At 43.0% G+C, this 18,191-nt stretch overlaps 1 protein-coding gene across 1 annotated transcript in view; it reads left to right on the plus strand.

Annotated features, from left to right (window-relative positions):
- Fgd4 (FYVE, RhoGEF and PH domain containing 4) overlaps window positions 1-18,191 on the plus strand; it is a 209,940-nt gene that overhangs the window by 58,637 nt on the left and 133,112 nt on the right. The window lies entirely within an intron of this gene.

Below are 18,191 nucleotides of genomic sequence, written 5' to 3' on the forward strand. Positions count from 1 at the left end.
GCTGCCTGGACTGCTCTGTGGTGCTTGTCTCCACCCCTCAGCTCTTGGCAAAGTTTGACTCTTCTGTTTGCTACAGGAAATACTACCTGACCTCCTCCTGCTTGCATTCTGCCTGCTGATTTTGATTCTGAGCCATCTCTATTCGTGGTCCTGGCCCAGGGAGCTTCCACCGATGTGTTTCTTTTCAGAATGAGTGTGCCTCCGGGGAGTGTTCTGGGTTCCAGTCATCAGGTGAGAAGCACTGGACAAATCTCTCTGAGCAGGGCTCCTGTACCTTTAAGACAGGGCACTTCCGGAAATGCATGTGTAGTTCAGAAGCTTTCGGTGTAGCTCTGTGGTCCCCTGAACACACCCCTGAAGTTCCCAGAGCCGCTGGTCTGGCTGTGGGGCTCAGCCTGGGCTCTGTATCAGCAGCAATAGCACCGCTGGGGACTGGTACTGAGGTTAGGTCTCACTCCAGGCTGCTGAGTCAGAAATTGGACAGAGGAGGGATCTAGCAAAGATCCATGCAGTTTTAGAACCACGAATGTAACAGAGCATGAGTGACGACCTGAAATCGCCCCAAGTTCCTATCTGAGGGTCTTACATCAGCACTGGGTGTGATCTTTGTCCTGAGGTTATGTCTTACACTGAGTGTCTTTTGCTTGCTAAGATGAAGAAATGAGGAATAGTTTCAGTTCTGAATCCATGTCCAGTGCTTTTTACATTTCCTCTAAATTCTGCTTCAAGAAGAATCAACAGTTACTTTTTAAACTGTTGCTTCTTTATCATAAGCGACTGCAATAAGCCAGTTGACAGTTCCTGCCATTCTCGGAATCCTCCTTAGGTACATGGAATTTGATAGTCCTCTTTCCAGCTCCCACACTATTGCATGAAATGGCTTTGCTAATTGTTTTTAGATCTGTATTTCTTCAGCTACTAATTTGTATACTGTTTTTCAGATCTTTACTAATAGCATCCAGCTTTTGACTCCCAACTAGATCTAAAACTAGGGCATTATTTGGGGTTTTGTTATAGCAGAGCCCTAACTCTGGCATAAAGTTATGCAGTCTGTTATGCAGTCTATGGCTGCATAACAATTTACCCTACATGCAGCTGAGAGCAACAATTGTCTTTTTGCTCATGATTCTGCAGTTGGGCAGGGACAGCTCACCTATGGCCTGTGCGGTGGATTTGGGGGTCTGGAAAGGGGCAGTATGTTTATCTGCAAGAAATATCATGTCTTACTTACTTTTCCCTCAGAACTGAGACAAAATGCCTGACACCCCAAGTTAAAAGGGAAAAGGTTTATTTAGCTCACAGTTTGTAGAGGTTTCTGTTCATAGTTGGCTGGCTCCAAGGCAGGGTGGCATGGCAGATAGAAGGCAGCAAGAGACCATAACTAGCAGCTTCTTTCTGTCCCGTTTGTATTCTATCTAGGCCACCTGCATTCCACCTGTAGGGCAGGTAGCACTCACCCACAATTATACCATGCTACTCAGTGAACTGATTCAGTAATCACACCCTAGATCCCGGCATCACACTACCTCTGAAAAAGCCACGCCCGTGAGTGTGTGAAGCTTTGGAGGGACATCTAGACATAGCCACAACCCATCACTTGCCTGCCTGGGTTGCTGGTGTGGCTGCCAGCTTCATACTCACCAAGGTTTTCAGCTGAGATTTTGCTCTCTCACACTAGGCCTTTCTGATCCCTGTGGGGACTTGGACCATCTTGCAACACAGCAACCGGACCCAAAAATATAGGAAGAAGTTGCCATGTTTCTAAGAGATGGGAGCTCAGAAGCAGGAAAGTGAAATTTCTGCCCTTTCTCTTGGACTAAGATGCTGCAGGCCCAGGAGGTGGGGAGTAGACCCTGGCTGCCTGGAGAGAGCAACCAGGAGCTTACTGCCGCAATCTGTTCACTCCTCCTTGACAATAAGATACTCTTGGTCCACAACTATGAATTGGTTAAAAAGTAATTGTTTACTCCTTGAAGAAGTTCTCAAAACATAAAGAACCTTTCTCAGTATCTGTTTGTAAAAGTTTTAAATGATATGTGTCACAGATAGAAGTTCCTTTCTTTTAAATCTGGTCTCCTACATAGCCCTCATGCCCTTGAACTGTGTGTAGCTGGTGCTAGCCTCCATCTCAGACAGTCCTCCTGCCTCAGCCTCCTGAGTGCTGAGAGTACAGGTGTGCACCGCCATACTTGTCTCTCTTTTTTTGTATAATTAAATTTTTAAAATTCCTCTTCAATAGAATACTACTTACTCTCCAGCACCTTTGGCTGTGTCAGGATGCCTATGTGACCAGGGATTGTGGATGCATTTATGATTTATGTATTCTATTTGATCATGCTGTTCATTTATTTATCTATCTATCTATCTATCTATCTATCTATCTATCTATCTATCTATCGGTACCGGGGATCGAACTCACGACCACCTGCTTACAAGGCAGGTACTTACGCCGCTGAGCTAAATCCCCAGCCCCTGTTCTTTTATTTTTAATAAAGGTTGTCTTCTGAGCTATCAATGTAGAGAAAGGTCCTCTTCTCAAAATGACAAACAACATTCGCTAAATGCTGTCATGGTGGCTAAAGGCAGAGAAATAGGGGGGTCTGGCTGCTCCTTGGGGGGAAGAGGGGAGGAGAAACCAGCCGAGGGCAGAAGAAGGCCCCACAGTGGTCTGTTAACTTGTCGTGGGTTAGATTTGCTCCTGGGGGACAGTAAGTGGCTTCCTGAATTCATTAAGCTCTTAGCCTAATAAATTTCTTATTATCCACTTTTGAGTTCTATTTTTTAAAACAATCAAATTACTGCTTGTGTGCAGCAGTATTTCAGTAGAGTTTATATTCATCTTGTAGTTTTAACATGCATAGAATCTGACAAATGTTGATTCTTTGAGCTGTATTTTGTACTGATTGTGAGACGGTTTGATTTGATAGTTCAGGCTGAATTTGAACTCAGGATTCGCCTGCCTCAGCCTCCTAAGTATTGGGCTTATAGGCATGCCCAGCTATACTTCTTATTTTTAGTTTTCTACTGTACTTTTGATGTAATGTCTTTCATTTTGGTTGCTTACTTATTTTTGATCATGCTTGCTAAGTAAAAATGTAGTTTTTTATTTTATTAGTACATGTGTGAGGTTCATGCAGTTTATTGTTGTCTTGGTGAGTGGTAGTTGTGCGTACCACAGCGTGTTCCTTTTTATTTTTTTAAAATTCCCTCTTCCTCCAAACCTCCTGTTTCATTTTTCATTCTTGCTGACATTGTTCATCTTAGCTCACATTAGGGCACGTAATGCTTACGTGCACTGAGGACATTAGGTTCCGGCAAGTGGCAGGTCTTTATTATTCTTCTTCTCTTCCCCTCCTTCTTCCCCTATGCCCTTGCGCCTTCCCTGATGTGTGAGATCTGTCCCTTTGTCCTTTTTACCCATCCTTTGCCGTTTTCTTTGTACTTTTCCTTACTCAAGCTCAGTATTTAATTTATTTCACTCAACATGGTATTTTCCAGGTGCATCCATTTTCCTACAAGTGTCTCAAAATTTGGGCCGGGGATGTAGCTCAGCAGTAGAGTCTCTCCCTTCCCTCAAGTGGGAAGTCATGCGTTTGATACCTGGTATCAAAAAAAAAAAAGTTAGATGTCTCAAAATTTGTCATCCTTTATAGGAGAGCGGTGTACCATGATATGTAGATACTGCATTTTCTTATCTGGTCATCGGTGTACAGACTGGGTGTACAGACTGCTTCCAGAATTTAGCTGTTATGAGTTGTGCTGCTCTGAATGTTGGGTTGCAGTAGCATGAGATCTTACGCTCAGTGGGGAAGAACCTAGTGGGGAATCTCTGGGTCACGTGGAATTTCTGATTTCCATTCTTTAAAAAGTCTATGTACTGATTTCCATAAGGGTTGTACTAATTTATATTCCTACCAATAATGAAGAAGGGTTCCTTTTTCACCACAGCCTCATCAGCATTGTTATTATTTGATTTGTTGATGACAGTCATTCTTCTCGGAATAAGCTGTCATCTTAGCATTATTTTACTTTGCATTTCTCTAGTGGCCAGAGAGGTTGACCATTTTCATATGTTTGTTGACCACTCTTCCCCCACCCCCAGGGTCTCACCATGTGGTTGCAGCTTGAGTCAGTTATGTTGTCCAGTCTGACCTTGCCTGCAGCAGTCCTCTCTCAGCCTGGGCTTAAGGTGTGCATGAGCACACCTGGAAACCAGTTGTATTTCTTCCACTGTGAAAGTGTCTCTTTTTGTTGGCTAGTTCTTTAAATTTAGGTGGTTTAATTTTTTTAAAAATTTCTTGTTATAGTCTAGATATTAGTTCTCTGAGGAACAGCCAACAATAACTTCTTCCCACACTGTATGTTGTCTCTTCAGATTCTGGTCAATCTCTACGGACTGATTTTTATGCTGTACAGAAGCATTTTAGCCTGATATAATCTCATTTATTATTGCTATTATTTCTTCTTTTTTTTTTTTATGTTTTGGTCTTCTTGAGACAGGGTCTCACTGTGCAGTTCAGGCTGGCCTGGAGCTCACTTTGTAGCTCAGGCTGGTCAAAAAGATCTTCCTGCCTCAGTCTCCCAAGTGCTCCAATTACAGGCATGCATACCACTATGCCCGGCTATTTTATTGCTATTATTTCTTGCCTCATTCCCATTTGTTTGTTCTTACTATTTCTTGTGCAGTTGAGGTTCTATTTAGAAAATCCTTCCCTTCAGCTATATCTTCAACTATTTTACCTGTTTTATCTTCCAGTAGGTTTAATTTTTCTGTTTTCTGTTAAGATCCACCAGGAAGAGAGAACACTGATTAACATATACAGACACTACTGGAGCACTTATCTTCATTAAAAAAACTGCTGAAATTAAAAGAGAGAATAAATACTAAAACAGTCGCAGTAGGGAATTTTAATGCCCCACTTTTGCAAAGAGGCATCAACTAAACAGAAAGCTAATAGAGATATTTCAAAGTTGAACCACAGCCTTGAACATATAAACTTAGTGGGCATATACAGAATATTCCACCCCTCTACAACAGAATACACGTGGTACTTTCTCCAAAATAGACCACATACTAATCCACAAAGCCTGCGTAAGTAAATATAATTTGATTTGTTCTATGATTTTGTAAAAGGTGGCCACTTTTGTGTTTGTTTGAGAAAGATGGCCATAGTTATATTTGTCATCCACTTCAGAGTTTGCAAACAAAAACAAAATATTGCCAAACACTTCTGTTTGTAAATCAAATTGTTTGCAAACAAAGGCCTTCAGTGAACCAGCATACCACTGTGTCCTCAAGATCTTCACATTGGTCATTTCTGCAAGTATAAATTTTTATACAAATTTTTTTTTTTTTTGCTCTTTTTCCTTTTTATCGGTACCAGGGATCGAACTCGCTTGCTTGCAAGGTAGGTGCTTATGCAGCTGAGCTAAATCCCCAACTCCCTACCATTTTTCATTTCAGGTATTTCTGTCTGACATCTTGTCAAGGGTCCCATATCTTTGTTGAATCCATCATTTAGATTTTGAATTATTTTTGTTAGCTCATCCAGTTTTTCACCTATTCCCAAAAATTCACCGTAACCCTATTGAGTGAAATAGCTGTGAACCTTTGGTTCATTTCCTCTTTGAGCCCATCTGTTTTCTTCATCCCTTCTATGAACTGTTCACAGATCTCTGCTACCTGGTATTTGTTTTCTTCTGCCTTTGTGACCTCTTACTCTGCCTCAGGAAATTTTGGGGTTGAGGTGAAGGTCTTCTGTGTCCTTGCATCCTTATTCTCTTACGTATAACTATGTCGTGTATGTGTGTATATATCTCTGAAAAATATGTATGTTCCCTCTTTTTCCCCACTTTTTTTGGTGGGAGGTTACTGCATGTGGGGACTAGAGAAGTGAGGAGAGTCCATAGGTTACATGGAGATTTTTGGTAAGATGTTGGTTGTCTCCCTGTGAATAATTTTCAGCTTTGTTGTTAGGGCTATGTTGTTAGGGCTGGTGTCTAGATGTCTTCCTAGAGCTTCATGCAGTTAGAGGTGGGGCTTTTCAGAGGTTGCTGGATCCAGAGTGTGTGACACTGGAATTGATTGATGGTGCAATGCTAGAATCAAGGGCACTAGGACTAGGGTTCCTTGAGTGAGGTTACCTACCCTGAGTAACCTGGATAAGATATAAGGGACAGAAAGAGCTGTGGTCACCCCTTGCTTGCTTTTGCTGTCTTCTGCCTGCCATGGACTGTTTCTCTTCTGCAGTGCCCCTCTGCTAAGTGCCACTTCGCTGTGGAGCCAGCCAACTATGGACTGCACCTCTATGAAGTGTAAGACAAATAAACTTTTCCTCTTTTAACTTTGGATGTGTAGTATCTTGTCTTGGCAGTGGTAAAAGTAACTAAGACATTTGTCCAGTGCTAGTATTTACTCCTTTTGCTATTTCCTTTAAGTGACTCTGTCTCTGTGTTTTGCTGAAAGGATTACTTCTGGTTGTAACAGCACCCACCAGTTCAGTCTCACAGTACTTCTTAGTGAGTCCTGGCAGTTCCACTTCCCCCTTTGCCTGTTCTCTCTGCACGCTATGACAGTTTTATTACTTGTGGTTCTGCCGTGAGGTAGGTGAGGAAGGGGGAGGAGAATGGGAGGTGATTGGATGAGGAGTGTTGGACCCAAGGGGGAGGTCTGAAGGGGAAGAGTGGTACCTGAGGAAAAAGGGTTGGTGTGGGGTCGCATTTTAGTGGAGTACTTTTAGCTGAGTTGAGTATTTTCAGAGGCTATTTATGGGGCAAGAGCAAGATATGGACAAAAACAGGATTTAGTTTGTGATCAAGGAAAGCTGTGTGGTTGTGGAAACTTGCTGACAGGAAGGACAGATAGGGAAGAGCCAAAGGCGTAGCATGGTGGGGATTGAGGACAAATGCTTGAGAAGACTTGACAGTGAGGGAGCGATACCTGACATCCAAAGTAAAGGGAGGAAAGGTTTATGGAGACTTTGTAGAGGGTCAGTCTATAATTGGCTGGCTCCCAGGCAGGTTGGCTCATGGAAGAGAGGCAGTGTTCTTAGCCACAGAAGAAACCAAAAGCTATGAAAGATAGAGACAGAGTCAGAGAGACAAAGACAGAAAGAGCGATAGAGACAGACACACAGGGAGACAGAGAGACAAAGGAGAGAGAGACTTTCTGTCCCTTATATTGAATGCAGGCTACCCGCCCAAGGGTAAATGTACCACTCACCCTTAATCCCTGCATTGGGCCATAAATCAGTGGCAAACTCTGGATTTAGTTGTGAAGCTCCATCTAAAAATGCGTGAAGCTTTGGGGGACATCTAGACACAAACTATAACAGTGGAGAAATTTTAAAACTTGGAAGGAGGAGTTTACATCTTTGGAAAAAGAATTAATAAATATGTTAATAATGTTATCTTAGGAGTTTGAGGTGAAGAAACTTGATAGAGAGCTGAGATTACCTATTACATCAGAGCCAATGGAAGACCAACAACACGAAAGTAACAACAAACACAGGAAACCATAAAAGAACATGACATAACCCCACATTACTAAACACATAAAAATACAAAAACTTAAACCTATAAAATTTTGATGGTAACAAGGATGAAGTATTTCAATGCGATAATGCATATGTGGGTCCCAAGTTGCTTCTTTGCCAGAGTCCAAGTAACTCTCAGCCCTGTCACACCTTTGAACCCTCCACTGCAATGTGGAGGCTACCTCCGACTCAGAATGACTCTGCCAGGTGCGGGTGCTCTTACAGAGTCTGATTCAGTTCTAGTTCTTGGGTTAGGAACTTTTGCTGTGCCTCTCTCTGGGCATGATGGTGAATTCGGCAGACAAGTTCACTTTCTCGAAGTTGTCCACTGAGTCGTGAGTGTTCTATGCAATCAAATCAGCAGCAGTAACAACAAGCTAATCCACTACCGTGGTATCTATTAGGACTGGTTGAAAAATGACACACTATAAGACCTTGTGTTGGGTCTCTTGGGTCTCCTGTTAGCCTAGAGAAAGTCTCAGTTACAGTGTAAATAGAACAACCCAAGTCTTGACCCACAGCTCGTGTGCAGTGAATGGGATGGCTATGTCTCCTCTAATACTGGAAAATAGTGGTCAGTAATTTTGCTTTTTGAGAAAAGGTCTCACTCTGTAATTCACACTGGCCTTGAATTCCTTAGTTAATCCAGCCTGACCTCAAACTTGTAGCAATTCTCTGGCCTCAGCCTCCTAAGTGCTGGGATTGCAGGTGTGCACCACCACACCTGGCACAACAGTAATGTAGAATCAGTTGTCTAGAGCCCAGGGAGCTGGGCACTGGGTAATGCCAGGGAGGGGGAGGATAAGAGAAAGAAGTTTGTTCTGTTTTGCTTTGTTTTCAGCCCTCTGCTCTGTGGTGAGGGAGGGAGAAATAGTGGGCCAAGCAGAAGAGGAGCAACAGCACAGGCACAGACACAGACAGGCTGGGAGAAGGAAACGGTGAAATAGTGGAGTAAAACTCTGGGCTGGGGGAGTAAGGAAAGAAACGGCAAAAACAATATCCAATAACAGAAACAGTGCAACCACAGAATACTAAAAGACACCCTTCTGCTGTTGGAAACACCGCCAGTGTTCCTTGGCCTAGCTTTGGCCAAAGTTTGGGTACAGAGCCGGAGCTGGCGAAGTCCGGGGTAGACTTGCAGCACCTGGAGCTTGCTCAGCGGGACCCAGCGCTGGGGGAGCTTCCCGGCCTGTGCCCCCGACCGACTGGGGCCTCTGCCCTTGGCGGGATTCCTCGCAGTCTGCTGCCGACTTGTGCAGTCTCCTGTGAGGCCCTTCCCTCATCCACCCCGGGAGCTCTGCAGCGTGCAGCCGCTGAGGGCGGCTCCGGACCGGCTCAGGAGAGACCCTGCGGGCTCCTGTTCCAAGGCTGTGACTGCAGGCCCTGCCCTGCAGCCCAGTTGGCCTCAGAAGGCCGCTGTGCAAGCAGTGTCCGCATTTTCCTCCTAGTTCCAGCCGCGTTGACTCTCTCCGTCGTCCCATGCAGGTATTGGGTTCTCTCTGCACAGAGTCGTGAGTTCCACTTGGCCTGCAGCTGACAGTGGTGCGTGGCTGCTCCTCCGCTGCCTGATCCCTGTCTTCTGTGTCACTTCATGCTATTTTTCCTGCTCTGTCAACTCCCCGCTGGTGCTCGGGTGCCCTCCACTCACTCGATTCCTCTCCGAGCTGTCCTTTCCCATATTGTAGACACGTTGTCCTGGAAAAGCCGGTGGCTGGCATCACTGCTCTGCCATTTTGGAAGTTTCTCTGGTTTTTTTTTTTTTTTCTTGATAACTTTTTTCCTTCAATTTGATTGTTAAAAAACACTAGTTGCCCTTGGGCAACCTTAGTTTCAAACCCCACACCTGTCAGGCGTGCCTGTGGATGTGTGTGTGAGAGAAAGAGAGACAGAGACAGAGACATCTCTACCTCTCCCCTAGTACTCTGTGCTTTTCTTGCCTGCCTTCCTCACCCCTTGCCAAGTGTGATGCAGGCCTGTGTGGGAGGTGTGGCCGGAGTTGGCCATGGTTATGATAAGCATGGTGTGCATGCAGTGCTGTTTGAAGAATCATCTCTTCTCCACTCCCTTCACTTTGCCCTGCCCTTCTTTATCTTATTCTCCTCTTCTTCTTCCTTTTTTGTGGTACTGGGGATTGACCTCAGGACCTTTGCACTGAGCTACCTCACCAGTCTTTTAAAATTTTGAGGCAGTTTTGCTAATTTGCTTAGGTGAAAATTAAACTTTTGATCTTCCTGCCTCAGTCTCTCAGAGTACTGTGATGACAGGTATGTCCCACCACATCCAGGCCTAGCTTTTCTTGATGTTCCACCCCAGTGTCATGCTTACCCAGCATAACATTGCTATTAACAGTTTCCAATGTGCTGCCCACATTCTTGGTTCTGAGAAACTATCTTCTGTATCACCACAAATTTGAAGTCCATTTGCTCTGAGGACTGTGAGGCACTGACAAACCAACTGAAGAATGACTGGGAGGCTAGCAAATCGTGGAGGGGCCCTGAGGTGCACAGGGAGTGGTCCGCGTCCTTCGGTGCCTGCTCTCTGTCCTCATTCTGTTCTCTTATAGACAGAAGGGAAGGGGACACGGTATTCCAAGATCATGGCTTCATACTCGCAGTTATCTGGACAGCTTTGAGTGGTGTGTTTTGTTTTGGCACCCTCCTGCCTGGACAGCTGTACTTAATTATGAACAGGAGCTATTTCGGGGCTTATTAAAGGCAGTGTATTTTCATTCTCATAACATCCTGCTGTTAAGACTGTATTCTTGTACAAAATTTTTAAATTGTCCTTTATTCAGTTGGGTGTGGTGGTGCAGGCCTGTAATCCGCGCAGACTGCTAGGCTGAGGCAGGAGTGTTGCAAATTTGAGGTTATCTTGGACCATTTAGCAATTTAGTGAGACTCTGTCTCAAAATAAAGTGTTGGGATATAAAATCAGTGCAAGGCTCAGTCCCCAGAGCTGGCGAAAAAGATTCACAAAGGGAAATCCTTCATTTCCTTGGGTAGCCTCCACCGATTTTCACTATATTCTCATTTCCAGCCTGAGTAATTTTAACCCCCCAAGGATTTTTCTCATATGTCCTACTGTTTCCTATAGCTTTGGTGAATTGTTCCAGTAGTTACACACACTCACTCTAGTGTAACTCCTAAAACATTGTGGGAGTCAAAGGGATCTTTGGGGGTATGTGATTTAGAATTCTCCTGCAATTATTACATATCCTAATGATTAGGCTTGATACATAAAATAAGGATAATAATTCAGACTGAGGGAAATAGAGCTACATGTAAACGGAGAGCGCAGCCTCCTGCTTTGTGCTCCATTGTCCTGTAGACTGCTTTAATGATTATTTCCTGTCATGCCCTATTTTTTTCATAAATTGTACAAGCCTGCTTTTAGCAGTGTTGTGCTTGTTTGCTATAAATAGGTTTATTTGTGTTTTTCTTGATTTTTTTTTTAAAGTTAACCACAGTCATTTTGACATAGGAAGTTTTGTATCTTGGTAGAATTTAAAAGCTATTTCTGATTCATCATTCCAGTTGCTTTTAAAACTTAGATACCCATAAAACAGTGAGATACTAATGAAAGAAACCAAAGATCTAAATAAGTGGAGAGAGACATACTGCGTTCATGGATGAAAAAGTCATATAGGAAAGGTATCACTGCTCTCAGATTGATAGAAATTTAACATGATTCCTTTAAACATTCAAGCTGTAGACTAGATTATTCTAAAGTTTGTATGGAAAGGCAGGTGACTGGAGTAGAAAACAGGTACAAAACAAAAGAATAATGTAAGAGAAATCTCTCTACCTGATTTTAAGATTTATCATATAGTTATAGTCATAAAGAGTGTGGTGTTGGAAGCTGGACAGATAAATGAAGGAAATAATAGAGAAGCCAGATAATAATGACCACAGTGAAGGACAGCCACTTGTTACTTGAAAAGGTACAAAAGTACTACAGTCAAGCAAGAATGGTCTTTTCAATAAATGACTGTCCATTAGCTATCCATGGATGGAGGAAGAGGAGGACGACCTCAAGTTAGAGGCCAGCATTTACAATTTAATGAGAACTTATCTCAAAATAAAATAGTTTCAAAAATGACATGAGTGTGTTGGTCAGTAGGGCAGCACCACTAGGTTGCCCAGTTGTCCAGTTACCCAGGCAGTAAGTCTTGGACTTAGGAACATTCGGGCTGTGAACTCTCACGGGTAGGAACAGACTTGGCATTATGAACATTCATAGATGGGAATGAATGGGAAAGCAGCTCCTGTGTCTGCCAGACGCCATGACAGCTGTGCTGCTGTGAGCTCACTACACAGCGTGGAGTGTGTGGTAGTGCTAAGCTCAGTCAGAGCCCAGGGTGTCTGGAAGCAGAAGGAAAAGCAGCGTGGTATGGAGGGGACGCCAGGGAGCACAAAGTGGTAACCATGGGAACAGAAGTGGAAATAATTGAGAGACTGGACTGCGGTGAAAGATGGGCGATGATGCTCTTAAAACATGAATCGTTCAACCACTGGCACAATTCTAAGGGACAAGGACAGGATCATGGGGCATGTGAATTTTTTTTAATGCTTTACATTATATATTTATGTTAAAGGTATGTAAGACTCACGAAGGTCCTCCCAGAACAGAACTTGCTTCTAAGTCAAGGATTTAATTACTGGAGGGGGAGGGAGTAGAAAAGACAAGACAGGACTGAGTCATTGATTTAAATATACAACATGAAACTATGCATTTTTAAATGAAGACGGGAAGAAAATCTTCAGTACCTGTGGTTTGGCAAAAGTTCATAAGTCATAACGTCGAAAGCATGATTCATAAGAGAAAAAAAAAGAGATAAATTGAATCAAAATTTAAAACTTGCTCTGTCTGTGACCTAATGGTGGGTTTAGACCCTGGCGGTGGCTCAGTGGGGGAGTGTATGCTTAGCATGCACAGGGCCCGAGTTCAGTCTCCAGCACAAAAAGGAAAAGACATAAACTGGGGGAGACAGTATTTCAGAACTCTGTTTGATGAAGAACTGTGCTGGCGAAGGAGGACCACTGAAAGTCCATAAGGAAATCTCTAAAGCCCACGGTAGAAACATAGCCAAACCACTAATTACAGATCACCAACAGCAGCAGCAGCTTTGATCGATAACAGGTGGAAATGTGCTCATGGGGTCTCCTAGCATTGGTTCTGTGATTTGCCCTTCAGAGCCCTTTGCCCAAGGCAATGAGAATTTAGGTTTATAGGAAAACCTGCACAGGAGTGGTCATACCAGTTTTATAATGGCCAAGGAGACTAAGCAATGGAATGCTCTTTAAAAGGTCAGTAAGCTCAATGCCATGCCTTGGTCGGTCCAGTCGCCCTCTGAGCTCTGTGGGTGGGAAGGGAGCTACTGGGCTGAGAAGGGCAAACAAGCCAGTTTCAAAGACGTGTAATCTCTGTGTAAGTTGTAAACATCATCAGAAACTACATAAAGGGCACCCCAATACCTCTGTACTGTTTTTATAACTTCCCGTAAGTCTTTAATTTCAAAGTAGGAAAGTTTTTAAAAAGAGGCACCGAGGCATTGAACTTCAGTTCGCTAGCCAGAGATTGCTTTCAAAACTTAAATATAGACTAATTACAGTTCTTTGGTACCACAAACCCCCTCGCAAGTGTTCTGTGGCTACCTTGGCATCTGTCCCAGACAGACAATGCCTCTGTCCCCTCCCACAGCGCCAATGGGTGTTGGTGTAGAACGGTTCCTTGCAGTGCCATTCGCACCTGCACTGGCACCGACGCTTATCTCAGGAACCGTCTCAGATTTATAAACCAAAGTCTGCACTAGTGACATTTAAGACAAGTAAATTCATCGTGTACTTTTTAAAAAGTGATTTTTGAGACTGTTTTTAAATAAGGAAGTGAAACGTTTACTTCATGTTTGAAGTAATAAGGGTTTTTTTTTAAAGGTGTCTACTAAAGTGTTCACAGGTTTTTCTTAATATCACAGCACAGCATATAGAGATGGGGATGGCAGGAGATGGAGAGACGAATTGAAAGTGTTGGAGATGGCCCATGCTCTGTGCTGTCCTCCATATCTCAGTGACCAGCGGCCAGCGCTGCTTACCACCGCAGAGGAAGTGCAAGCCGAGCTTAAACCAGAGCTATTTTGAGCTCAAAGTGACCTTCAGGAAGTGGCACATTTACTCTTCTCATGCCTCCTCACAGCCAATCACCACATTAAGATAAAATTGGCTGTTGCAGGGTGAGCTAGAGGACTGCTGGATCTCATTGTGAAACAGTGTCCCTACTGCATCACGGGGAAAACATTTTGCTCATAAGTAGGTTAAATACAACATTTTGAGGAATTTAGTTATGAAAAAGATCACCAGCAGTAGAAAGAGGAAATTTATGATACAGAGCAAATTTTAGATTTTTAGCCTAGTGGGGAAACACAGGGAAAAAAAGGCACAGGACAAAAATTTTGATTTGCAGATGATCTAAAGGTGGTCTCAGTTTTCCCAACTATAAAATGGGCCTGAGAAACCTCCTATGAGGGTGGTTATATGGAGGGGACACAGCAAGAACCTGGCTGTAGTACTGATAATAATTTTGTGAAGACAATATAATGATAGTGGTATTAGCAACATAAATAACTGTTGGTTCTTTTATGGAGGTTTATATTTGCACAGTTTGGGGAGATTACAAATCTTAGCTGTATGTCAAGTTGGTTGAAACTGTGGTTCCTAAAACCATGCTGAAACTTAAACACATGTCACTAAATGAGTCAAAATCACTTGATTTAAAGCCTACAGAGAGAAATTCCTTTTTAAATAGGCTAGCAGGGCAAGATACAAGCAGGGACTCAGAAAAAAAGCATGCGTGGGTGAGAGTTTATTTCAGCACAGTTCCTCAGCTATGCTCAAACCATATCTGAGTGTTGGAAAGAGGTAATCAATTACACAGATACCTAGAAATCCATGTAGTCCAGCAATCCAACATGCCAACCTCCTCATTCATGTAGGTTGCTTCTGCCTGAGCAAAAACACTTTCCCGTACTGATGCACCCCACTCCACCCACCTGGAGCAGGGGGGGTTATGAGCAAGTGAGGCTGGGACTGTGCCAGCCCTCGCTTGGGGGGAACTTGCCAGGCCTTGAGGTTACACCTTCCGCTGCCTTACAGACCCACTTGGACAGCTCAGAATGACAACACCATTGGCTGATAGCAAGTCACTGTAGCCGCTGAGCTCCTGGCTCTGTCACTTCCCCTGGAGGTTGTTACAGCAGGCAACGGCACATTTAAGCGCCGCAGTGCGGGTGTCCAGTGCCTTGGGAACCGCACTGAAGCAGTCTCCCAGAAGGTCTGAAGGAAGTACACAGCTCGAGTCCCTGCTGTTGATGTGACACTCTGCCCCACTTTTCTCATCCGTGTAATAGGAGGATTTCCACATGTCTTAAGACTATGGTTTTTGGTGTGGATTTCTCCAGTTTCCTGTGCCTCTACTTTTTAGTTCCTAAGCTATATTAAATGTTTAATACTGTATTCATGAAAATCTCAAGTACTCTCAAGGTATTCTCAGGTAATACACAGTTTTCACCTTGGCATTTTTTTTTTTCCAGAAACATAGTAATTTGAAGAGCTGGTCTGGGTGTAGTTTGATCCTTACCACTTCTAAGTATCAAATGGGAAGGGTAATTAGAATTTGGATTATTATGTAAATGTTGAATAAATGTGGTAATGAACCTTTAGTTGTTTTGAGGAGTCTGTATGATGAGATATTAATTTAAATGTTCATTTTAACATACACATACCAAGGATGGGAAATTTGTCCTTTGGTTCCCTTATTACATTAAAATCTTGATGTAGATTTTGTAAAGAAGTTACTTGGGATTGCTATGTGATCTGCATAGCTCATAGGAAGGAAATGGAAACATTTTTGGCTTTGAGGGTTAAAGAAAGCGTGTATATAGTTTCACTGCTCAACATTTCTGACACCACTTTTTATTTTTGTTCTTGGAGAGAGTCTCAACTGTGTAGCCCAGGCTTGGCAATCCTCATGCCTCAGCCTCCCTAGCACTGGAATTAAAGGCGTGTACCACCATGCCTAGTCTCCTGTGCTGTTTCTTAAAGGTGTCTGGTGGCTGTAAAAAAAAAAAAAAAAAATCCTGATACCCCTTTAAAACCTTTTTTTAAAAGATAGTTTGTTATAAGCCTAGAGCTATGTGTATAATTAAATCACAGGCACCTGGCACTGTCCTTTCTGTCCTATCCACAGTATTCTCTAGCTCTCTGGCTACATTTTGAAATACCTTTATGGAATTTTGAAATGTCCTACTTACGTAGTTCTTGAGGCTGCATCACAGCCAGCAGAGTTAGGAAACATCACTGTACACTTCCCATTACTTAGCTCTTGACCATGGCAGACACAAGATAGATGCAGGTCTCTGCCTACATGCTGGATGTCCATAGGTTTGCAAATGTAAATCCTTCATGTGGAACAGGAAATAAGTGCATCAGACGAGTGGAAGGTGACTCTGGATGTTTCGTGAAGAGACTCTGTTAGGGGGTGCTGTGAGTACTGTTGTTTTAATGATGACTATTTCTGTTTATTTCAGAATAAAGCATTAAGGTTTTTTGAGTGTGCAAAATGTCTGAGTAGATGAGGTCACTGTATTTGTTTTTCTTCATTATTAAGCAGCAACAAATAAAGCGCATCATTATTGAAAATTATTGCAGGTTACTGAGAAAAGTCTTGTGCTCTCGTGTGCAGAGCAGGTTGGGAGGAGTGGAGGTGACCTGTGCCTTCACTGCCCCCCCGCTTTAGGACTAAGGTTTCCTTTCAGCAGTTCTTGAAATCACATGCAGTTTATCAGAATCTGAAGCCTGGCTGACTGGATTCGGGCTTCCTAACATTGCGGCTTCAATGCTCTTACGGTCTTTTATATTTCACCAAAAGCTGTTTTAAGTTATAGTTCACAGAAACTTTTAAAATGGATATTTTTGATGAGTAAGGAGGAGGAAGGTAAACATGCAGGTGTAACGTGCTGGGAACCTGTGGAGGTGTTTTCCTTTATGTGTCCCCTCTTTGGCAGTCAGTGGATTTTGTAGCAGGCTCCTTGCCACTTGGCATTCCATGGTCTCAGCACTCCTGGGAAAGGTCCATTTAAGTCACTTCATGATACTCTGCTCCAGAATGGCCAGCGTGTCCACTAGTGCTATGTGGTTACATGCTTTCAAGATTTGGTGAGAGGAGCACTAATTTTTAAGTCCGGTTCATAAGATGTTCTCAGAAAGGCAAATTCTATTCAACTTTGCATTTTTGATGTTAAGGTATCAATAATAGCCTGCCTTCAGGGGTTTTTGTGTGTGTGCTATTACGGTTTTATTTTTGTTTTTGAAAAACACTTCTTTAGAGCATCTGCACATGTTTGTTTAAACCTATGGGTATCATTTATAAAAATGCTTTCCCATGGCTGTCAGTGAGTGTCTGTACTCGGTGGAGGGGCATCCATGGAACTTTTATATAGAGCAGGGCTGTTGAGGGAAACAAATACTCTGTAGCAGCCTGAACCTTTCTGAGCTGAAAATTAGATCTGTGTGCACAAGACGTGTCCAGGAAGACGTGAATCCGTGAGACTTGGGCTGGGCTTTTCTTGCTTAACTGGCTTCTTCCCAGTGCCCAGCCCTGGAAGCCAGGGAAGCCCTTGTCTCAGGCACCAGCCCTAAGAGTCCCCTCTCCAGGCTGGCACCGAGACGGTGCCCTGTACTTTTCTGTGGGATGAATGGAATGGAATTTCTTAAAAATTCTTAAGTGCTGTTTCTGTTTAAAACTTAAAGCATAAAGGTGAATTTTGTGGGAATGGAAATAGCTAGGATCATTGTACAGTCAAAAATCTCTAAATTTGCTTCCTTTAAGTAATTGTCAATTGGAAAACTTGAGGTTTTTAATTTGACCTTAAGGTTTTAGAGGTTTTGCTTTTTCTTTGCTCTGCCTAGGCCTTTCCTTTGCTAGCCTAGATGACAGTGTAAGGTAATGCACTGAATTTTTTTACAGATGACTAAAATTTCACTGACTATGTGGTACACTTAGAATTAAGACTTTCTATTTTATTGTCATAAATCAAAATGGATATGTTTAGTTAGGTGTGGGGGCACATGCCTGTAATCCTAGCACTTGGGAACCCGAGGCAGGAAGATCCTTGTGAGTTTGATTCCAGTTTAGGCTATGCAGTGAGTTTAAGGACAGCTAGGACTACACAGCAAAACCCTGTCACAAAAAAAAAAAAATCTGTTTGCTATTAAATGTCTAACTTGATATATAGGTATATAGATATTATACATAAACATTAAATAGTGTTCTATAGATGTATAGGACATAGATATCAAACTGGGATTTTTTAAAGAAGCTATGTGTTTTCTTCTGACAAGTGATAAATATATGTGTAAGATTAAAAGTAAACTCAGAATCAGGCTAACAACCACAGTAGGACTAGGTTTTTTGGGGGTTCCCCTTTTTCATGATCCTGGGGATTGAATCCAGGACCCTGTGTGTGTAACACCATGGTCAGCCACAGAGCATATCCCTGTCCCACTTTCTCTGCACCTCTTAGCCTATACCAAGCTTCTCTGGGCTGAGCACCCACTGTGTTCATTTCCTAAGGCTCGGCTTCGTACCCAGACTGGTAGGAGT

This window comes from Cavia porcellus, unplaced genomic scaffold, assembly GCF_034190915.1.
Source record: "Cavia porcellus strain 051 isolate PalLab524CR breed Dunkin Hartley unplaced genomic scaffold, mCavPor4.1 scaffold_8, whole genome shotgun sequence".
Classification (NCBI taxonomy): Eukaryota; Metazoa; Chordata; class Mammalia; order Rodentia; family Caviidae; genus Cavia; species Cavia porcellus.